Source organism: Salvelinus fontinalis, chromosome 6, assembly GCF_029448725.1.
Source record: "Salvelinus fontinalis isolate EN_2023a chromosome 6, ASM2944872v1, whole genome shotgun sequence".
Lineage (NCBI taxonomy): Eukaryota > Metazoa > Chordata > Actinopteri > Salmoniformes > Salmonidae > Salvelinus > Salvelinus fontinalis.
The window spans coordinates 54,058,591-54,080,064 of NC_074670.1; the positions used below are offsets into that span (position 1 = coordinate 54,058,591).

General features: G+C 45.9%; 1 protein-coding gene across 2 annotated transcripts in view; it reads left to right on the top strand.

Annotated features, from left to right (window-relative positions):
• Positions 1-21,474, top strand: part of LOC129858149 (complexin-1-like) — a 62,456-nt gene that overhangs the window by 21,670 nt on the left and 19,312 nt on the right. The gene's annotated exons all lie outside the window — the stretch shown is intronic.

Consider the following 21,474-nt stretch of genomic DNA (forward strand, 5'->3'; position numbering starts at 1 on the left):
TGATCTGACATAGAGAGAGACAGATGACTTGATCCATTCTAGATGTGAGGGGAGACCAGCCATTGGCGTAAAGGTTATCTCCTAGACTCCACCACAGGGCAATCCACAACCCGATTGCCTCAGCACTCTCACCTGACAGACAATAATGCTTATTGTTAGCTTGACCTGGCTGAATGTCACGCTCGCACATTGAATCCCGGGTCTGACAAAATTATCCAATCGATATCAGCTTTAGGGCCCAATGCCTTTGAGAATGGAACGTCTTTTGGATCAGGAAACAGCGATCATCTGGAGAGGGAATTGACAGGTTGGCTATCAGGAGGCTGCACAGGTCAGACATCAATAGCAGGCTTTGTCCTGGAGGACAACAGCACTGTGGTATCTCTCCAATCCATAACCTTCACAAAGATCCTTGGCCCTAAAGGCCACATGAGTTGGATGAAAGCCGTTTGTTGATGAGGTATTGACGAATTTGGGTTAGGGTTATGGTCTTCTGGATGTGCTGCCGACAGCACCTACGCACAGCCTGAAAGATGACGAGACAAAGCAGATCAAACTTTGTTTATGCCTTTCATACTCTGAACGTGGTCCAGCAATGGCCAGAGGAAAAGTATGTACGCTAGGCACAGGAGGCTGCTGAGGGGAGAACGGATCATAATAATGGCTGTAACGGAGCAAATGGAATGGCATGGACCACCTGGAAACCATGCGTTTGATGTATTTGATACATTCCTCTCATTCCGCTCCACAATGAACAGTGAATTAACGGTTGGTAGTACCTAAATGTAGATTAAGCCAAATTGCAATATAGATTTGCAATACTCTGACGAATACCATGACTACGTACACTAAGAAGCAGCTGAAATATTTGAAGTGCTACATAGATATATATATATATATTTTTAAACAGTAGTTGCAGTTTATAGGGATTCTCGCTGAAGTCAAGGCAACTACAACAAGTGAAATTCAGGGTGAGCTTGACTCACAAGGTTTCACTAAGGTTATCCGTTCAACACTAATGCAGACATAGCAATGTCGTGAATCCAGATGAAGAGTGTCTGTTTGAGAGAGATGACGTGAACGATTCATTAACAGTGGAGTTGGCTGTGTCAAAATATCCAAGTGCAACGACGAGCCGTTTTCAATCAAGACAGCATTGGACACCCCGTTAATAAAACGTTGTGTCGTTTGTAACCTTTGTCTTGTTCTTCCGCTCAGTCCATCATACTGTTGAGGTAACGACTTTCCTTAAACATGTCATGATACATATATTTAGTGAGTGCTCAAAATGATGAATGATACAATTATAGACACAACAAGACAAGACGAATCATTCAAAAGCAGCCAGGTGCTTCAAAACGAAAGGAAAACAATACAGGACAAAAAGTTGCTAAAAATACTAAAACTACAGGACAATGTACATGATTAAGTAGTATCATTAGATGCAAAGAGTATACACAAGATACATAAATAATGAATAGAACAATACATATTTTCGAAGAAAACGGGACTCATTTGGAATGTGGCGGAATGCAGGCTAATCTTAAAGCTGCTAATTACTTATGGCTTCAAATGGGTTGCAAACAGAGAGTATGTGATGTGAGGAGTGCTGAGTAGTTAGTGTTTATTCAGTGCTGAGGCGAGAAAAACAGCACCTGGAGTGCTATGTGTTGAATAATCTTTTATGGGCAGATTCTGAGTGTAGACATGTATGTACAGTCCTAATAGATACACTCCTCCACGAGCTTTCTGGGTACACAGCACCAGCCAGTTGGAGGGGGAGTCTTATCTCTACAGCCTGGGCTCAGATAACCCTTCTGGTGTTCCTCTTGGGGTTTTATCACCAGCGAGCTGAGCATCTAAGCAGCTTTGATACCAGATCAACTCACATCTGACACCTTCCAGTTCACACAAAAAACCCTCCAAAGGTCAACACGAACTGCCATTCCCCCAAAAGGATAAAAGGTACATTTTCTGAGCGAGTAACTCCTGTCAGATGCATTAAAATAATCATTCATAGAATGGGGCAATGTTGGCTATGAACACTCAGGGCGGCGCGTCTCTCCCGTATCGTGACTCACTGAGTCACAGACGACGCCGATGCCACCGTAGCCTTTGAGAACGCACAGGGAGGCCATAAAACTCATCCGAATGCCTGAGTGATCGCTGGCACGGACTTGCACGGTCTCGGAGAGCAGAGGGAATCGGGAGGGAGTTGAACGGTGTGGTGAGCCTCGACGATGAGTACATTGCGTGTGAGTGACTGCAACACCTGATGCTCACTCCAGCCCTGAGGCCAGTCCTCGAGGGGGACTGTGTAATCCCTCTTAATGGTCTACGAGGGGACAAGGAGAGATTTGTAATCTTCTCTGGTATTGTCCCACTTTCTCATGCTGAGGATTTGCTATTTGCCTTTGGAGATCAAATTGAGTGTACAGTACAGAGGACGTTGTGTTTGTTAGCATGACCAGAACAAAGTCAGGTACATTAGGACACAAAACAGGAAACAAAACCGAAGCTGACACACAGTAACTAGAGTTCCTTCAAAAAGAGTAACTGCCATCGGTGCCCACTTCTCTGTACAAAGTGTTCTACTTCTATCAATCCTCTCTCATTTTGTTCTAATTTGAGTGTATATGATATTGGGGAGAGGTATCATGCAGTCATGTGCAACCTAGGACTTCAAATGACTGCCAAAAAGCTTGATCTTGAGTGCTCATGTGAATGGCACCCATCCATTTGGGATGGGTTATCTCTGTAGGTAATATTCTGCATAACGGCTAGCTTTCTTCATCATGGGCCATGGTTTGACTAATTTCCCACGCTCTAATCTAACTATCGGCTAGAAAATAAACAGTCAGGGAGCTGTAAAATCATGGAAATTGATATGCTCCACCTGGCGTTGGTTGGAAGGCGAAGATCAGTGGCTGAGGATGAGTCAACGTGCACTCTGCTCCACTCCTCTCTGCTCTGCTTCCTCTCTCCTTTCTATTGTCTCCAGTGTCCTGCTTCATCTCTCATGTTTCCTGTCTTCTCTCTCTTTTCTCCTGTCTCTGCCCTCCTCTCTCCTATCTCCTCTCTCCTCTCTCCTCTCTCCTGCTTCCTCTCTCCTGCTTCCTCTCTCCTGTCTCCTCTTTCCTGCTTCCTATCTCCTTATTGTCTCCCGTCTCCTGCTTCATCTCTCCTGTTTCCCGTCTTCTCTCTCCTTTCTCCTGTCTCTGCCCTCCTCTCTCCTCTCTCCTGCTTCCTCTCTCCTGTCTCCTGTCTCCTCTTTCCTGCTTCCTATCTCCTTTCTATTGTCTCCGGTCTCCTGCTTCATCTCTCCTGTTTCCTGTCCTCTCTCTCCTCTCTTCTGTCTCCTCTCTCCGGCTTCTTCTCTCCTTTCTCCTGTCTCTTGTCCCCGTCTTCCTCTCTCCTGTTTCCTGTCCTCTCTCTCCTCTCTTCTGTCTCCTTTCTCCTGCTTCCTCACTCCTCTCTCCTGTCTCCTCTTCCCTGCTTGCTCTTTCTTGTCTTATCTCTCCCGTTTCCCTGCTCCTCTCTCCTGTCTCCTGCTTTCGCTCTCATGTCTTCTCTCTGTTTCCCAGCTCCTCTCTTCTATCTCCTTTCTCCTGTTTCCTCTCTCCTCTCTCCTGTTTCCTGTCCTCTCTCTCCTCTCTCGTCTTCTCTCTCCTGTTTCCCCGCTCCTCTATCTCCTCTCTCCTGCTTCCTCTCTCCTTTCTCCTGTCTCCATGTCCCCTGCTTCCTCTCTCCGGTTTCCTGTCCTCTCTCACCTCTCTCCTGCTTCCTCTCTCCTGTCTTATCTCATGTTTCCCTGCTCCTCTATTCTTTCTCCTCTCTCCTGCTTCCTCTCCTTTCTCCTGTCTCCTATCCCCTGCTTCCTCTCTCCTGTTTCCTGTTCTCTTTCTCCTCTCTCAAGTCTCCGCTCTCCTCTCTCCTGTCCTGTCTTCTCTCTCCTGCTTCCTCGCTCCTCTGTCCTGTCTCCTATTCCATGCTTCCTCTCTCTTGTCTCCTCTCTCCTGTTACCCCTCTCCTCTCTCCTTTCTCCTCTCTCTTGCTTCCTCTCTCCTGTCTCCGCTTTTCTCTCTCCTGTCTCCTCTCTCTTGCTTCCTCTCTCATGTCTTCTTTCTCCTGTCTCCTGCATCCTCTCTCCTGTTTCCTGTCTTCTCTCTCCTCTCTCCATTCTCCTCTCTCCTGTCTCCCATCTCCTGTTTCCTCTCTCCTGTCTCCTCTCTCCTGTCTCCCCTCTCCTCTCGCCTGTCTACTCTCTCATGTCTCCTCTCTCCTGCTTCCTCTCTCCTATCTACTGCCTCCTCTCTCCTTTCTCCTTTCTCCTCTCTTCTCTCTCTCCTCTCTTATCTCTGTCTCCTCTCTCTTGTCTACTTTCTTCTGTCTCATGCTTCCTCTCTCCTGTCTCCTCTCTTCTCGCTCCTCTCTCCTGCTTCCTCTCTCATCTCTCTTCTCTCCTCTCTCCTCTGTCTCCTCTCTCCTGCTTCCTCTCTCCCATTTCCTGTCCTCTCTCTCATCTCTCCTGTTTCCTCTCTCTTGCTTCCTCTCTCTTCTGTCCTGTCTCCTCTTCCCTGATTCCTCTCTCCAGTCTCCTGTCTCCTCTCTCTTGTATCCCCTCTCCTCTCCCCTGTCTCCTATCTACGCTCTCCTGTTTCTTCTCTCCTGCTTCATCTCTCCTCTCTCCTGCTTCATCTCTCCTCTCTCTTGACTTTTCTCTCCTGTCTTCTGCTTCCTCTCTCTTGTTTCCCGTCTTCTCTCTCCTCTCTCCTGCTTTCTCTCTCCTCTCTCCTGTTTCTTATCTCCTCTCTCCTGTCTCCCCTCTCCTCTCGCCTGTCTACTCTCCCCTGCTTCCTCTCTCCTATCTACTGCCTCCTCTCTCCTTTCTCCTTTCTCCTCTCTTCTCTCTCCTGTCTCTCTGCTTTCTCTCTCCTCTCTTATCTGTCTCCTCTCTCCTCTCTCTTGTCTACTTTCTTCTGTCTCATGCTTCCTCTCTCCTGTCTCCTCTCTTCTCTCTCCTCTCTCCTGCTTCCTCTCTCATCTCTCTTCTCTCCTCTCCCCTCTATCTCCTCTCTCCTGCTTCCTCTCTCCCATTTCCTGTCCTCTCTCTCATCTCTCCTGTTTCCTCTCTCTTGCTTCCTCTCTCTTCTGTCCTGTCTCCTCTTCCCTGATTCCTCTCTCCAGTCTCCTGTCTCCTCTCTCTTGTATCCCCTCTCCTCTCCCCTGTCTCCTATCTACGCTCTCCTGTTTCTTCTCTCCTGCTTCATCTCTCCTCTCTCCTGCTTCATCTCTCCTCTCTCTTGACTTTTCTCTCCTGTCTTCTGCTTCCTCTCTCTTGTTTCCCGTCTTCTCTCTCCTCTCTCCTGCTTTCTCTCTCCTCTCTCCTGTTTCTTATCTCCTCTCTCCTGTCTCCCCTCTCCTCTCGCCTGTCTACTCTCCCCTGCTTCCTCTCTCCTATCTACTGCCTCCTCTCTCCTTTCTCCTTTCTCCTCTCTTCTCTCTCCTGTCTCTCTGCTTTCTCTCTCCTCTCTTATCTGTCTCCTCTCTCCTCTCTCTTGTCTACTTTCTTCTGTCTCATGCTTCCTCTCTCCTGTCTCCTCTCTTCTCTCTCCTCTCTCCTGCTTCCTCTCTCATCTCTCTTCTCTCCTCTCCCCTCTATCTCCTCTCTCCTGCTTCCTCTCTCCCATTTCCTGTCCTCTCTCTCATCTCTCCTGTTTCCTCTCTCTTGCTTCCTCTCTCTTCTGTCCTGTCTCCTCTTCCCTGATTCCTCTCTCCAGTCTCCTGTCTCCTCTCTCCTGTATCCCCTTCTCCTCTCCCCTGTCTCCTGTCTCTGCTCTCCTGTCTCTTCTCTCCTTTTTCATCTCTCCTCTCTCCTCCATCTCTCCTCTCTCCTGTCTTTTCTCTCCTGTCTTCTGCTTCCTCTCTCTTGTTTCCCGTCTTCTCTTTCCTCTCTCCTGCTTTCTCTCTCCTCTCTCCTGTTTCTTATCTCCTGTCTCCGCTCTCCTGTCTCCTCTCTCCTGCGTCATCTCTCCTCTCTCCTTTCTTTTCTCTCCTGTCTTCTGCTTCCTCTCTCTTGTTTCCCATCTTCTCTTTCCTCTCTTCTGCTTCCTCTCTCTTGTTTCCCGTCTTCTCTCTCCTCTCTCCTGCTTTCTCTCTTCACTCTCCTGATTTCTCTCTCTTCTCTCCTGTTTCTTATCTCCTGTCTCCTCTCTTCTGTCTCCTCTCTCCTGTCTCCCTTCTCCTTTCTCCTGTCTCCTCTCTCCTGCTTCATTTCTCCTATCTACTGACTCATATCTCCTGCTTCCTTTCTCCTCTTTCCTGTCCCCTCTCGACTCTCTCCTCTCTCTTGTCTCCTTTCTTCTGTCTCCTGTTTCCTGCTTCCTATCTCCTCTCTCCTGTCTCATTTCTCCGGCTTTCTCTATCCTCTCTCCTCTCTCCTGCTCCCTGTCTTTTGTTTCCTGTCTCCTCTCTCCTGTCTCCTCTCTGCTCTCTCTTGTCTCCTTTCTCCTGTCTCCTTTCCTCTGTCTTCTCTCTTCTGTCTCCTCTCTCCCAACCCCTCTCTCCTCTCTCCTGTCTCTTCTATCCTGCTCCCTCTTTCCTCTCTCCTCTCTCCTGTCTCCCCTCCCCTGTCTCCTCTCATTTCTCGCCTTCTTCCTCTCTCCTGTTTCCTCCTCGGCCAATCCTCTTTACCAGCTCCTGCTTGATATTTAGAGCAAGAAGTCCTCTCAGCTACTGCAAACTGTTACAGAAGCCAACGGTGACCTCAATTCTCAGCTCCCTCTCTCCCAGCGTGGCACTTCAAAGAAGAACTCAGCCCTGGTGGTATTCTAACGTCAGCCCTGGTGGTATGCTAACATCAGCCCTGGTGGTATGCTAACATCAGCCGTGGCATAAGAGCTTGTTATTATGACACTGACTTGAGATAATCGCATGATGGTTCGTATTGATCATTTTCAGTATAGATTTTTTATTATATTAGAAGAAGAAAAAGACCAGCCTCCGCCAGGGGTTTTGAAAAAAATGTGTTTAATAACACTTACAGTATGTGCAATCAAGTCAGGCAATTTTGACTTGCATATTTCAGAAATATTTCACATGACATTAATGTAAAGAGGCAAAAATCTGCAATTGTGACAAAGCTTTCAATAATTCAACGGGCCATCAGCCCTTGTAAGAAAGGAGATGTTTTATTATACAGTTTCGCACCATTACAATAAGGGATGTTGGCACTGTGGAGGAAATATGGATTTAACCTCCATAACAATCGAATGCTGCTAAATGAATGTTCTTGAAAATGCATTTCCTTTTTCAAGTCACTATTTGTCATTTGCATCAGCAAGCATTAGTGGTTAACACAAAGCACACATGAAGACAAAGGAGATGAATTTAGCCTTAGTTTTCTCAGTATACCAAAGCAGCTGATATGTTCTATTTGTTTGACTGTATACACTCAAGAGCCTAAGAAAACAGCACATCAAATGAAGGAAACGAATTGAATCAAATGGTGTGGATTCTAGAGTCAAACGCTTGGAATGCATAGATGCAACAACCTCCAGAGATCTGCAGTGACACTCGTAGTGCTCCCACATAGGTGACATGCTGTGAAAGGGATTGGCATGAATTGGATTGTCCTATATCACGTGCTTAACTGAAGCCATAAGAATTCAGCCCATGCATGACAGTGAGGGAAAGTCATTTCATATTTGAACGATGGTGTTAGTTATCTAAGAGATCAGATTGCCTGCGTGATCGATGAGTGTTTCTCGGGAATGGCAGAGCGGATGGGGAGATGTGATTATGCGCAGAAGGGAGCTAATGATTCGCTGGACTAATTAGCGTCTTCCAAAGCCATGCAAGCAGGGGATAAGAAAGGATTGAATCATACCATCTGACATTAGCGTGAAGCCAGGGAGTAAGATGGGAGCTGAAGGCAAAGCGACCAGGAAGAAACTGGGGGAAGGGATTAGAGCCCCAAGGCATACAATTCAATGTGCATGAATTACACTGAAAATACTGTAAATACCAAAGTATTAGAGAGCCCTCCTAGTGCAGCAGAGATCTTAGGATAATGCCCAAGGTGATGGCAGCTTTGTAGGTCAGACCTCATTTTAAAATCTGTTATATACCAGGAATAATATGCTCATTCATCACAGGCTTTCATCCAAAGCGATTTACAGTAAACATATTCAAAAGGAATATGAGACTTATGCGGGAATCAAACTCACAGCTCTAGTCATGTCGCAAGCAACACATTCCAACCAACAGAGATATTGAAGAGCACATCTTTACATGTTCTTACAAGGACATGGGCTTTTCATGTTGCGTGGGTAATGGGTTTGAGATTCAGATGTTCTAACACTATTTGTTGTCTTGGTCACTGGAGCCAGTAAACACTCAGATGCTTGTAGGCCTACGTTGGTCTTGCATCTCTACCTTTACACACAGTATCTTCTCGTCAAGTGAAATTTTGACTTGCATCTTTCAGAAATATTTCACATGACATTAATGTGAAGACGCTGAAATCTGCAATTGTGACAAAGCTTTCAAACAAATATAATCTTATCAATTGTTCAAGCAAAAATCAAAAAATCGTTGTAAGCGTATGAGAACCCATAAAGTTGATTTGGTTTCGAAGTAATAAAAATGGCGATGGTTTGCTTACTGCAGCCAAGGGTCGCGTGCATCAGTGCGTGACGTCAGTGTGTCGTTTACTGGAAAAGGGTCTATACAGAGACTCCAATAAAGACCCATACCTCACTCATATTCTGAATGTTCTTGAAAACCTATTTTCCTTTTTCAACTCAATATTCGTAATTTGCAACAGCAAGAATTAGTATTTAATTTTGAACACTAACACTAACCCAGCCCCCAATAACCAGTCTCTGGAATGATCACCACTGAGAGGTCAATTGATGCTAATCTGATGCTCTAGATTCTAGGGGAATTCTTTGATGTTACCTGACACCATTGTGGCTCTAGTTGATTTAGCACGGATTGCAGTGATATGTACCCTACTGTATATCTTGCTCACGTTTCAGCTTCACATGTGATTTCCTTTCAAACAGAGAAGAATGGCATTAACAGAGAGCCGGAACCATCCACTTAAGTAGTTAATGCGATGGCTTTGAAAATACTGAGAGAGGAATGCTACCTCAGAGGATATTGCAATTGTCCTCCGTGTGAATGGGGTAGTACAGTTGTCAAAGCAAGTAAACGGTTGTACAAAGAGATCTCATGCAGAGCTGTGCTGGACTGGGAGCAACGCCACCACTTCCACTCACATAGAAAACATAATTACAACGAATGCCAATCTCCAAGGGAGGGCTACAGACCTGAGCTCTTGGTTGCCAAATTCACAATGCAAGCTCAAATAGATACTGTAGATATAACAGGTGAAGCTATTCTGAGTAATGAAACATAAAACCTTTATGCTAGTTAATCAAAGTAATGCGATAATTGAGACAATGACGTGTAGATGTAGAGTTGTTAAACTCAGAACAGTTGTGAAATGTGTTTCACAGGTGCTAACTTCACAGGTACTGATTGGGAGGTGTCTATTCACAAGGTGTGAGGTAATAGCATATGTGCAGGTGACATGCAAGTTCTGCCTACGGTTATGGGGTTATAGTCCTAGACACAGTAGTGAAACTATACGTCTATGTAGATCTTTAAAAGCCAGACACAGTGGTGAATCTATGTCTTTGCAGATCTTTAAAAGCCAGACACAGTAGTGAATCTATATGTCTATGTAGATCTTTGAAAGCCATACACAGTAGTGAATCTATACATCTATGCAGATCTTTAAAAGCACCCATCACCCTCTTTAATCTTGCAATTTAGTTCATATGGATTTGATTACCTGTCATTTTAATTAAAAAGCCTAATTCTCTTTGCCCTACTTTCCAAACGAATCAAGTCATGTTTCAGAGGCAATTATATGGAAGCCTCGAAAAGTATGAGTTGTGCAAAATATTCCCGGAGTGACATCAGCTTAATTCTTTTTAACCACCACACCTGGCAAAACAAGAGAATAGGAACACAACTACGCTTGCACAAGCAATTCATAATTAGGACCTGAATAATTTGTAAGTTGACTGCGTGACCCTGGGAATCATCTAATGCATAAACAGTTTGGCGTGGGCGTCTATAACTAGCTACATCCAGATGAACCCATCTGAATAGGTCTTCTAATTGACAGCTAGATTCCCGAATTGGGGGTATGCTAATGTAGTGAGCTTGTTCTAATGACAGTTACACTTATTATACCTCCTTATCATAGGGGGATCAGTCCTCAAAACAATATTGGTAACTTAAACATATTTTCTATTAATTATTCTACATAAATTCAGATTGAGCAAGTTTTCAAAAAGACAGAGTCACGCAGAGGATGCTGATAATGGTGGAGAACAGCTACATATCAAAAGCATAGAAATTAGCTGAGGTGGCAGAGTCTAGGGACTTAGAAGATCAAAAAGCAGCGGAGCAACAATTGAACCTTGGGGGATGCCATTTCTTCTTTAGTGCAAGGGCTAGGATGAAGTACCTTTAATGCCTTTCGCTAGCCCAGGCATGACGAACGCAGTTAAATACTGTGTTTGCTTTCTCTGGGTCAGGAGGAGTCCTGGCAGATCCACTCAGACAACATACATGTCAAAAGGGGTGACTGACTCTGGAGGGGAGAATGTTCACATCAACTCAACATCCATTTCCACACTATTGACCTCCTAAAATTCAAGTCTGGTATTGTGTCAGAAATATGCAACAGAAATGACATGCCAACTTGTCATTATGTTGATTTGATTAAAGCATAGATGATAGAAACGTCTTTCTGTATCAAAGTAGTATTGGATTATTTGATACTTGGGGCACAAGTCAGACAGGAATTGTAATTGTGTCACGATCGTGTGGAGGATTGACGGACCAAAACGCAGCAGTAGGAAAATAAGCCATCTTCCTTTTATTGAATACGAAGGCAAAACAAAACAAAAACACTTACACACTAACAAAACAATAACACAACCGTGAAGCTAATAAACGTTGTGCACATACACAGGCTACAAACGTTCAGACATAGACAATTACCCACATCAAACGAAAGCCTATGGCTACCCTAAATATGGCTCCCAATCAGAGACAACAGAAATCAGCTGTCTCTAATTGGGAACCCATTCAGGCAACCATAGACTCTCCTAGACAACTACACCAACATAGATACAGCTAGACACATACACTCAACACAAACCCATACACTACACCCAACACCCCCTTTACCATATAACCACCCAAAACCGATAAAACACAAACATTCCCCATGTCACACCCTGACCTAACTAAAATAATAAAGAAAACAAAGAATACTAAGGCCAGGGTGTGACAAATTGAGTTATTTTAACATAAAAGTACATGATTCTTCCTAGAAGGAAAGACATTCTGCAGACCTCTATTTTAGGTTAATATCGTCTGGTTTGTCCTTCATATATGCTTTTAATGTTTACCTATTATCTCATTGCATGACATGTATTAGCAGCAGACTGGCTGATTATATCTAGACCTTGGTACCAAAATGAACGCTGAGGGATTTAAAGGTTCTAGCTGTGCCCTTTAACAACCCTGGAGCATTGGACTAAACAGATTTCTCTTTAGAATGAAGACAAAGGAGAAAACTATGTTAGCACACAGCATTAGATATTAATACATTTTGTTAATGTACGCTCTAATCTGTACTATACTGCTGTTCTCTGTAGAGGGCTACTTTATGCCCCATTTGAGTTTGGAAATGTTTTGTCTAAAGGGTATAGTGCCCTTCGGCTGCATAGTGTCTCGTTCAGTTTGGCTGAACCCTCTCATCTTCCTGCATCTCCTCAGAACTGAAGGCTCTTGTTAAACACAAAGCTTGTAAAAGTCACAGAACACAGACTTTTATTCAGCATTTACTCAGCGTGGTGTTTCATTTTATCTTACCTCCTGTGAAGTGGGTCCTCTTGACTCCTCAGTTACCTAAGTATCAACGGGTTGGTGTTCTCCGCCTCGCTGCCGTCCGTGACCGTTTACCCAGTGACACGAGCATTATAACTTATGAAGGTCCGCAATGGTCTTCTGTGATCTCTGGCAGGCAACCAAGTGAACCACCCCGGACTGCCCATGGTTGCTACAGCACGCTCCACTAAAGACAGTGCTTATCTGAGGAAGCAGAGAAAATCCATCAGCCCAAAACTCTATTTAAAGGCAGCTAGTGTAGGCCTACTCCCCCTATGATTGTGGCGAAAAGAGTATACAACTGTCCAAATGACATCATCATTGTGCGCCATATAGATTCTGTCTATATGCTCCCTTCGACAATCCTAGATGTATTCCCCTACACACTCATACCACTGTGGGTGAATTCTACTTCATTGCAAATGTGGCTCTTGGTTGTGGTATACAATGGACCATGGGTGATCTGCGTACTCTGCAGGTAGATTAGCGTGAGCCTCACGGTGATACATGCGTTCGGTCCTGCTCGCTCATCTCCACGCTGAAAGTCTGTGAGCTGCAGTCCAACGATGATGACAGAGAATGGGTGATAAAACGCAGCAACGTTGAACCTCCTGCCTCCGTTTTCCATCTTCCCACGGGAGATTTACTTAGATATGGTGGCTGTGGCTCCAGCTTACCTCAGCCGCCCTATTCCTCCCCCATCCCCCTTCACCAACACATAACACCCCCCAGTCTCATTACCGCCTGTCTGCAGGCCAAATCCCTCAGCCTTTGGGGCCCTTTTATATTGTCACCCCCCCCCTTCACCCACCACCGATAGATATATAATTTCAGATTATAGCTTCGCACGCTGTTATAGTTTTGGGAGCTGCATCACTGGGTGGGAAATGGTGGATGTGTGTGGGGAGGCAAACTATTCTGCTGGGGAGTAGAGATTAAATGGAGAATTGATCTCGCTCTTGCAATCCATGTGAAAAAGCAAACTACCTCCCCGTGGTCAGTGTTTTTTTAATTTTATTTAACCAACCAAGCTATTTCTTGGCTGTTTGAACAAACTGCTGTGTACTTTAGGTTGGTGCCTGCTATGTGTCTAGCTATGCAAAGACTGTTGCTTTCACAATAACCTACCACCTGACCCTGCTTGAGAGGTAGCTTGAAGGAACAGCACAGTATTGCTGCACCCAAAGTATGACGTTCTGTGGAAGATCCTTACCGTCATGGTGGTGTCTGTCACTATGTAACAATGAACCACCTTTTGGAAGTAGCAAGACTCTGCAGGATTCCTACTGTTCAAATGATAATAATAATAATAGATTTATACAGTTCTTTTCATTACAGTACATGAAGAATCTCAAAACAAAACAAAACTGAAGTTACTAATTATTAATGAAGTTATTGATAGTTCATGTGGGGCTAGATCGAGGGTCATGTGATGGGTGACAGATGGAGGAGAAGGAACACACAGTCCTTGAGCTGGTCCCGCTGCCCCCGCAAACACCACCTGTGTCTGGGCTCGGCAGGGGCCGCCGTCACCGCCCTCGCAGTCCTTCAAAAAGGACAGCAACCTTCTTATACACACACACACACACACACACACACACACACACACACACACACACACACACACACACACACACACACACACACACACACACACACACACACACATAAAAGAACACACAAAAATGTTTTATATTTAACCTTTATTTAACTAGGCAAGGCAGTTAAGAACAAATTCTTACAATGACGGCCTACTGACATAAAGGAACACACAGACATAAAGGAACACACAGACATAAAGGAACACACAGACATAAAGGAACACACAGACATAAAGGAACACACAGACATACACACTTAGTGGTGCATATACAGTGCTATCGGAAAGTATTCAGACCTCTTGTATTTTTACACATTTTGTTATGTTACAGACTTATTCCATTTTTTTTAAACAACCCACAGCATTCTACACACAATATCCCATAATGACAAAGCAAAAACAGGTTTCTAGAACATTTTGCAAATTTATTAAACAGGAATGCCTTATTTACATAAGTATTCAGACCGTTTGCTATGAGAACTCGAAATTGAGCTCAGGCGCATCCTGTTTCCATTGATCATCCCTGAGATGTTTCTACAACTTGGATTGGAGTCCACCTGTGGTAAATTCAATTGATTGGACATGATTTGGAAAGGCACACACCTGTCTATATAAGGTCCCATAGTTGAAGGTGCATGTCAGAGAAAAAACCAAGCCATGAGGTCGAAGGAATTGTCCTTAGAGCTCCGAGAGAGCATTGTGTCGAGGCACAAATCTGGGGAAGCGTACCAAAACATTTCTGCAGCATTGAAGGTCCCCAAGAACACAGAGGCCTCCATCATTCTTAAATTGAAGAAGTTTGGAACCACAACGATTCTTCCTATAGCTGGCCTCCCGGCCAAACTAGCAATCGGGGGAGAACGGCCTTGGTCAGGGAGGTGACCAAGAACCTGATGGTCACGCTGACAGAGCTCCAGAGTTCCTCTGTGGAGATGGGAAAACTTTCCAGAAAGACAACCATCTCTGCAGCACTCCGCAAATCAGGCCTTTACGGTATAGTGGCCAGAAGGAAGCCACTCCTAAGTAAAAGGCATGACTGCCCACTTGTATTTTGCCAAAGGGCACCTAAAGACTCTCAGACCATGAGAAACAAGATTCTCTGTTCTGATGAAACCAAGATTGAACTCTTTTGCCTGGATGCCAATCCTCACATCTGGAGAAAACCTGGCACCATCCCTACGGTGAAGCATGGGGGTGGCAGGATCATGTTGTGGATGTTTTTCAGCGGCAGGGACTGGGAGATTAGTCAGGATCGAGGCAAAAGATGAATGGGGCAAAGTACAGATAGATCCTTGATGAAAACCTGCTCCAGAGCGCTCAGGTCCTCAGACATATGGCGAAGGTTCACCTTCCAACAGGACAACGACCCTAAGCACACAGCCAAGACAACGCAGGAGTGGCTTCGGGACAAGTCTATGAATGTCCTTGAGTTGCCCAGCCAGAGCCTGGACTTGAACCCAATCTGAAAATAGCTATGTAGCGGCGCTCCCTATTCAACCTGACAGAGCTTGAGAGGATCTGCACAGAAGAATGTGAGAAACTCCCCAAATATAGGTGAGCCAAGCTTGTAGCGTCACACCCAAGAAGACTCGAGGCTGTAATCGCTGCCAAAGGTGCTTGGACCAAGTACTGAGTAAAGGGTCTGAATACTTTTGTGAATGTAATATTTCCGTATATATTATTTTTTATAAATGAGCAAAAATGTCTAAAACCTGTTTTTTCTTTGTCATTATGGGTAGATTGATGACGGGGAAAATGGTTTAATACATTTTAGAATAAGGCTGTAACGTGACAAAATGTGGTAGACGTCAAGGGGTCAGAATACTTTCTGAATGCACTGTACATGGACAGGGGTGCCATTGGCAGGAACGGAGAATCCCACACAACCCACTCACAAACACATACATAGTCACATACTGACAAGAGTGGTACATGTTGTTCTCTGCCAGTAACACCCACACGGAGCCACCTCCAAACACCCACACACAACAGGAGGTTGGTGGCACCTTAATTGGGGAGGACGAGCTCGTGGTAATGGCTGGAGCGGAATTGGTTGAATTGTATCAAATACATCAAACGTATGGTTTCCATGTGTTTATTCCATTCCATTTGCTCCGTTCCGGTCATTATTTTGAGCCGTCATCCCCTCAGCAGCCTCCCCTGCCACACACACACACAAGCAAAAGACACCTACTGTGTACTCACATGCACACGCACATGCACACACACACACACACACACACACACACACACACACACACACACACACACACACACACACACACACACACACACACACACACACACACACACACACACACACACACACACCCTGTCAAGTGTGCCATTTCATCCACTCTTCCAATCACTCTCACACTCTCACACTTTCCACCAAGTCCACTGCAAGCCTTTACGTAACACGGCACATTTTAGGCCAACACGTGACCTTGCTCATCCACAACTTCAAATTCTCCTGATCCCTTTCAATTTCAACTCTTTTTGCACGATGCACACTCACTCCTTTCACCGTTAAAAATTGTCCCTCTGGACTGAGCTGAGCTGAGGAGACCCTTTTAAGCTCTGTTGAGTTGGCGCCCGTTAGCGCCTGTTAGCTAGCCGCTACACAGACTCCTCTCAGTAAATGTGGCCGAAAGGCCTAAGCAACCAGACCATTTCCATTAGCACTTAGGCTACACAGCTGGTAGGGAGTGGCACCACTAAGACTAAAGGGATGGTGGCTGTCTCATGCTGTTCCGCTGCAACTTTGTCACAATCAGATGAGCTAATTGGCCTGGGGAGTTGAGATTAAGCGTACGGTGTGATGGGATAAGAGGAACAGAACAGCGTTGCCAAGAGAAAATGGTATTAATTAAAAGCAGATAACGTTCAGATGCAATCGTGAAAGTTGTTTTGTCGCAAGCCAGGGTTTCCATGTAGGTTTTCTGACTTATTAACAGCCAAGGGCCAGGAAAGGGCCATATTGTGTGAAATAAATTCTAATTACAACATTGCACACACTGAGATGGTAAAACCATGACAAAATAATGTATTTAGAATTTAACTTGACTGTGTAATAGAGTTGTCTGTCACTATGTAACAACGAACCACATGTTGGAAGTAGCAAGACTCTCTGCAGGAATCCTATTTTTCAGATGATGGTAATAATAATAATAATAATAATAATAGTAGATTTATATAGTTATTTTCATTACAGTACATGAAGAATCTCAAAACAAATGTGTGTGCAAGTTGAAAAAATCTTCCCAGGCTTCTGGCAACCACGGAGAGTGTTCACTCAAACGTCTGTGGTTCCACACACGCTGGTGGGAAATCAGTGACAGTGGCACTTACCTTGTAGAGAAGTTCAATAAATTGTTTAGACGGGATATTCTTTATTCTGACCTTGAGTGAAAATATTAGTTAGAGTAAAATAATTGTTCCCCACGACGCCTCAATGTTTTTTTGTCCTTTGTAGAATGATCTTAGTAGAATTCACTGCAATGAGTCTGCTCTTCAATACAGCTGTCACGCCCTGGCCTTAGTATTCTTTGTTTTCTTTATTATTTTAGTTAGGTCAGGGTGTGACATGGGGAATGTTTGTGTTTTGTTGGTTTTGGGTGTTTTTTATGGTAAAGGGGTTGTTGTGTAGTATATGGGTTTGTGTGGAGTTCAGGTGTCTAGCGTTGTCTATGTATGTTTAGTTGTCTAGGAGAGTCTATGGTTACCTGAATGAGTTCCCAATTAGAGACAGCTGATTTCGGTTGTCTCTGATTGGGAGCCTTATTTAGGGTAGCCATAGGCTCTCATTGGTTGTGGGTAATTGTCTATGTAGAACGTTTGTAGCCTGTATGTTTGTGCACAACGTTTGTAGCTTCACGGTTGTTTTGTTCGTTTTGTTAAAGTGTTTCGTGTCGTGTTTATTTTTCGTCATCTTTAAAAATAAAAGAAGATGGCTTACTTTCCAAAAGCTGCATTTTGGTCCGTTAATCCGCCACACGATCGTGACAGAATTACCCACCATAGGACCAAGCGGCATGGAAAGCGGCAACAGGACCTACCTACACAGGATTCATGGACATGGGAGGAGATACTGGATGGTAAGGGGCCGTGGGCTCAACCGGGAGAATATCGCCTTCCTCGTGAAGAGCTGGAGGCAGCTAAAGCCGAGAGGAGGCGATATGAGGAGGCAGCACGGAGACAAGGCTGGAGACCCGTGAGTACAACCCAAAAATTTCTTGGGGGGGGCCTTAAAGGGAGTGTGGCGAAGTCAGGTAGGAAACCTGCGCCTACTCCCTGTACTTACCGTGGAGAGCGGGAGTACGGGCAGACACCGTGTTACGCAGTAGAGCGCACGGTGTCTCCTGTACGCGTGCATAGCCCGGTTCGGTACATTTCAGCTCCACGTATCGGCCGGGCTAGACTGAGCGTTGAGCCGTATGTCATGAAGCCGGCCCAACGCATCTGGTCACCAGTGCGTCTCCTCGGGCCGGCGTACATGGCACCAGCCTTACGCATGGTGTCCCCGGTTCGCCTACATAGGCCGGTGCGGGTTATTCCACCTCCCCGCACTGGTCAGGCGACGGGGAGCATACAACCAGGTAAGGTTGGGCAGGCTCGGCGTTCAAGGGAGCCAGTACGCCTGCACGGTCCGGTATTTCCGGCGCCACCTCCCCGCCCCAACCCAGTACCACCAGTGCCTCCTCCACGCACTAGCTATATGGTGCGTGTCTCCAGCCCTTTACCACCAGTGTCTAAACCACGCACCAAGCCTCCTGTGTGTCCCCAGAGTCCTGTGCGTCCTGTTGCTGCTCCCCGCACTAGCCCTGAGATGCGTGTCCCCAGCCCGGTGCCACCAGTCCCGGCACCACGCACCAGGCCTACAGTGCGCCTCAGCCGGCAGGAGTCTGCCGTCTGCACAGCGATGACTGAACTGCCCGTCTGCCAAGCGACATCTGAGCCATCCGTCTCCCCAGCGACATCTGAGCCATCCGTCTCCCCAGCGCCATCTGAGCCATCCGTCTCCCCAGCGCCATCTGAGCCATCCGTCTGCAATGAGCCTGCAAAGCCGCCCGTCTGCCATGAGCCTGCAAAGCCGCCCGTCTGCCATGAGCCTACTGAGCCGTCCGTCAGACAGGATCTGCCAGAGCCGCCAACCAGACAGGATCTGCCAGAGCCGCCAACCAGACAGGATCTGCCAGAGCCGCCAACCAGACAGGATCTGCCAGAGCCGCCAATCAGACAGGAGCAGCCAGATCAGTCAGCCAGCCATGAGCAGCCAGATCCGTCAGCTAGCCATGAGCAGCCAGATCCGTCAGCTAGCCATGAGCAGCCAGATCCGTCAGCTAGCCATGAGCAGCCAGATCCGTCAGCTAGCCATGAGCAGCCAGATCCGTCAGCTAGCCATGAGCAGCCAGATCCGTCAGCTAGCCATGAGCAGCCAGATCCGTCAGCTAGCCATGAGCAGCCAGATCCGTCAGCTAGCCATGAGCAGCCAGATCCGTCAGCTAGCCATGAGCAGCCAGATCCGTCAGCTAGCCATGAGCAGCCAGATCCGTCAGCTAGCCATGAGCAGCCAGATCCGTCAGCTAGCCATGAGCAGCCAGATCCGTCAGCTAGCCATGAGCAGCCAGATCCGTCAGCTAGCCATGAGCAGCCAGATCCGTCAGCCAGCCATGAGCAGCCAGATCCGTCAGCTAGCCATGGGCCGTCCCTCAGTCCGGAGCTGCAGTCCCTCAGTCCGGAGCTGCCATTCCTCAGTCCGGAGCTGCCATTCCTCAGTCTGGTACTGCCCCTTAGTCCGGAACTGCCCCTTAATGCAGTGTGGTTAATGTGGAGGGGGGTCATCTGGAGGAAGCTAAGGAGGCGGTTAGGGACTGTGGTGACGTGGGGACCACGACCAGAGCCGGAGCCGCCACCATGGATGGAAGCCCACCCAGACCCTCCCCTAGACTGTGTAATGGTGCGCCCGGAGTTCGCACCTTAAGGGGGGGGTTATGTCACGCCCTGGCCTTAGTATTCTTTGTTTTCTTTATTATTTTAGTTAGGTCAGGGTGTGACATGGGGAATGTTTGTGTTTTGTTGGTTTTGGGTGTTTTTTATGGTAAAGGGGTTGTTGTGTAGTATATGGGTTTGTGTGGAGTTCAGGTGTCTAGCGTTGTCTATGTATGTTTAGTTGTCTAGGAGAGTCTATGGTTACCTGAATGAGTTCCCAATTAGAGACAGCTGATTTCGGTTGTCTCTGATTGGGAGCCTTATTTAGGGTAGCCATAGGCTCTCATTGGTTGTGGGTAATTGTCTATGTAGAACGTTTGTAGCCTGTATGTTTGTGCACAACGTTTGTAGCTTCACGGTTGTTTTGTTCGTTTTGTTAAAGTGTTTCGTGTCGTGTTTATTTTTCGTCATCTTTAAAAATAAAAGAAGATGGCTTACTTTCCAAAAGCTGCATTTTGGTCCGTTAATCCGCCACACGATCGTGACAACAGCTAATCACAGCCTTGCCTTTCATCAGTTCTCTAAAAGTATCTGTTTTCTTCAGCTGTGAATTTATTACATTATAAGGGTTTTGTAAAAAGGTCAATAGTAGTTATTGTCTCATTCAGATTTAGCTTTGTATTCAGCTTGCTTCCAAATGGCTTACATTTAAAGACACAATGTAACATCACATCCCACTCATTATACAATGAATACAGTGGACCATAATTGGAAATGGAAGCATCTAAGGCTTACAATATTATAGGTGGGGGGATTGTGCAGTTTTAAACAGATCATTTTTCATTACAAATCTATGTGGTCTCCAATACTAAGGAGAGAAACTCCATTTAATTTAATTCACCCCTATTTCACCCCTGCGTGTAACGTATCATCAAAATTGGTGTTCAATGGCACGTTATATGACATCCACTGTAGAATGAAACTGTTAAGACTGATGTGTAAAGCAACGAGGAGACCTCAAATGACCCTTCGTGAGATGTCGACAAAACCTAGTCGTAGTCGTTTGTTTGCTATGCTAACTCGCTAATGAAACACCAAATAGACAGTGTGTTTATGAATGAACGTTCTCTTCTCAGGACGAGGTGCTGTAGTTTTGCCTAACTCCTGCTTGCCAGCATCAGAATGCAAAGTGGAGAGTAGCCAGCGACCCCGAAGGTCATGGCGGGGGATCTCATACCAGATGGCCGTGTGTCCTCTTCCACCTCTGGAGAGCTGGGTGCAGCCTGGCTTGTCGGAACTTTGCACAGATTGGATCAAGACAGCGGGTCTAATGCTGAAAGAGTAAGCCTTTTGGACCCGGAAAGGCTCGTGAAGGATGGGGTGTGGTGGAGCCATCTCCACTGCATCTTCCTTTGTCATCAGGGAGGCCCAGTTCTCATTAAAATACATTTCCAGCGAGTTGGGGCATGAGCGGTGTGGTGTGTGAGGGTGTCTGGGTATCCATGGGCGGCCGTGAGAGAAAGAGAGCGAGAGAGCACAGGCATGCGTCCAGCTGTTGGAGGAGAGTATGTGAAGTTTCCGGACTGAATACACAATGTCTCATGCCTCGACACGCTCCGTGTCAGACCTCGATGTGAGGAGAATACACATTGGAACAGCCCTCTGCAATCTGACTCTCTCTCTAAATTTAGTATTTGACTTTTACATCTTTTAAAGTTATGTAGACATTCTTTAATCTATTATTCATGAGTGTATTTTGCTGAAGTGTGTGGTCTTGTTTTTTGGAAAATACACAAGCATCCTTCTCAGGGACATCAAAAAGGTAGCAAAGTGGATTTGTTTAATTTTACAGTGTACGTGATCTGATTGTCCTAGTGTGATTTTTTTGTCATAATGCTCATAGCCACTGGCCTAGTGTCAGTTTTGCAGGTTAAGCAAACCGCTTAATTATGACGAGGTGAACA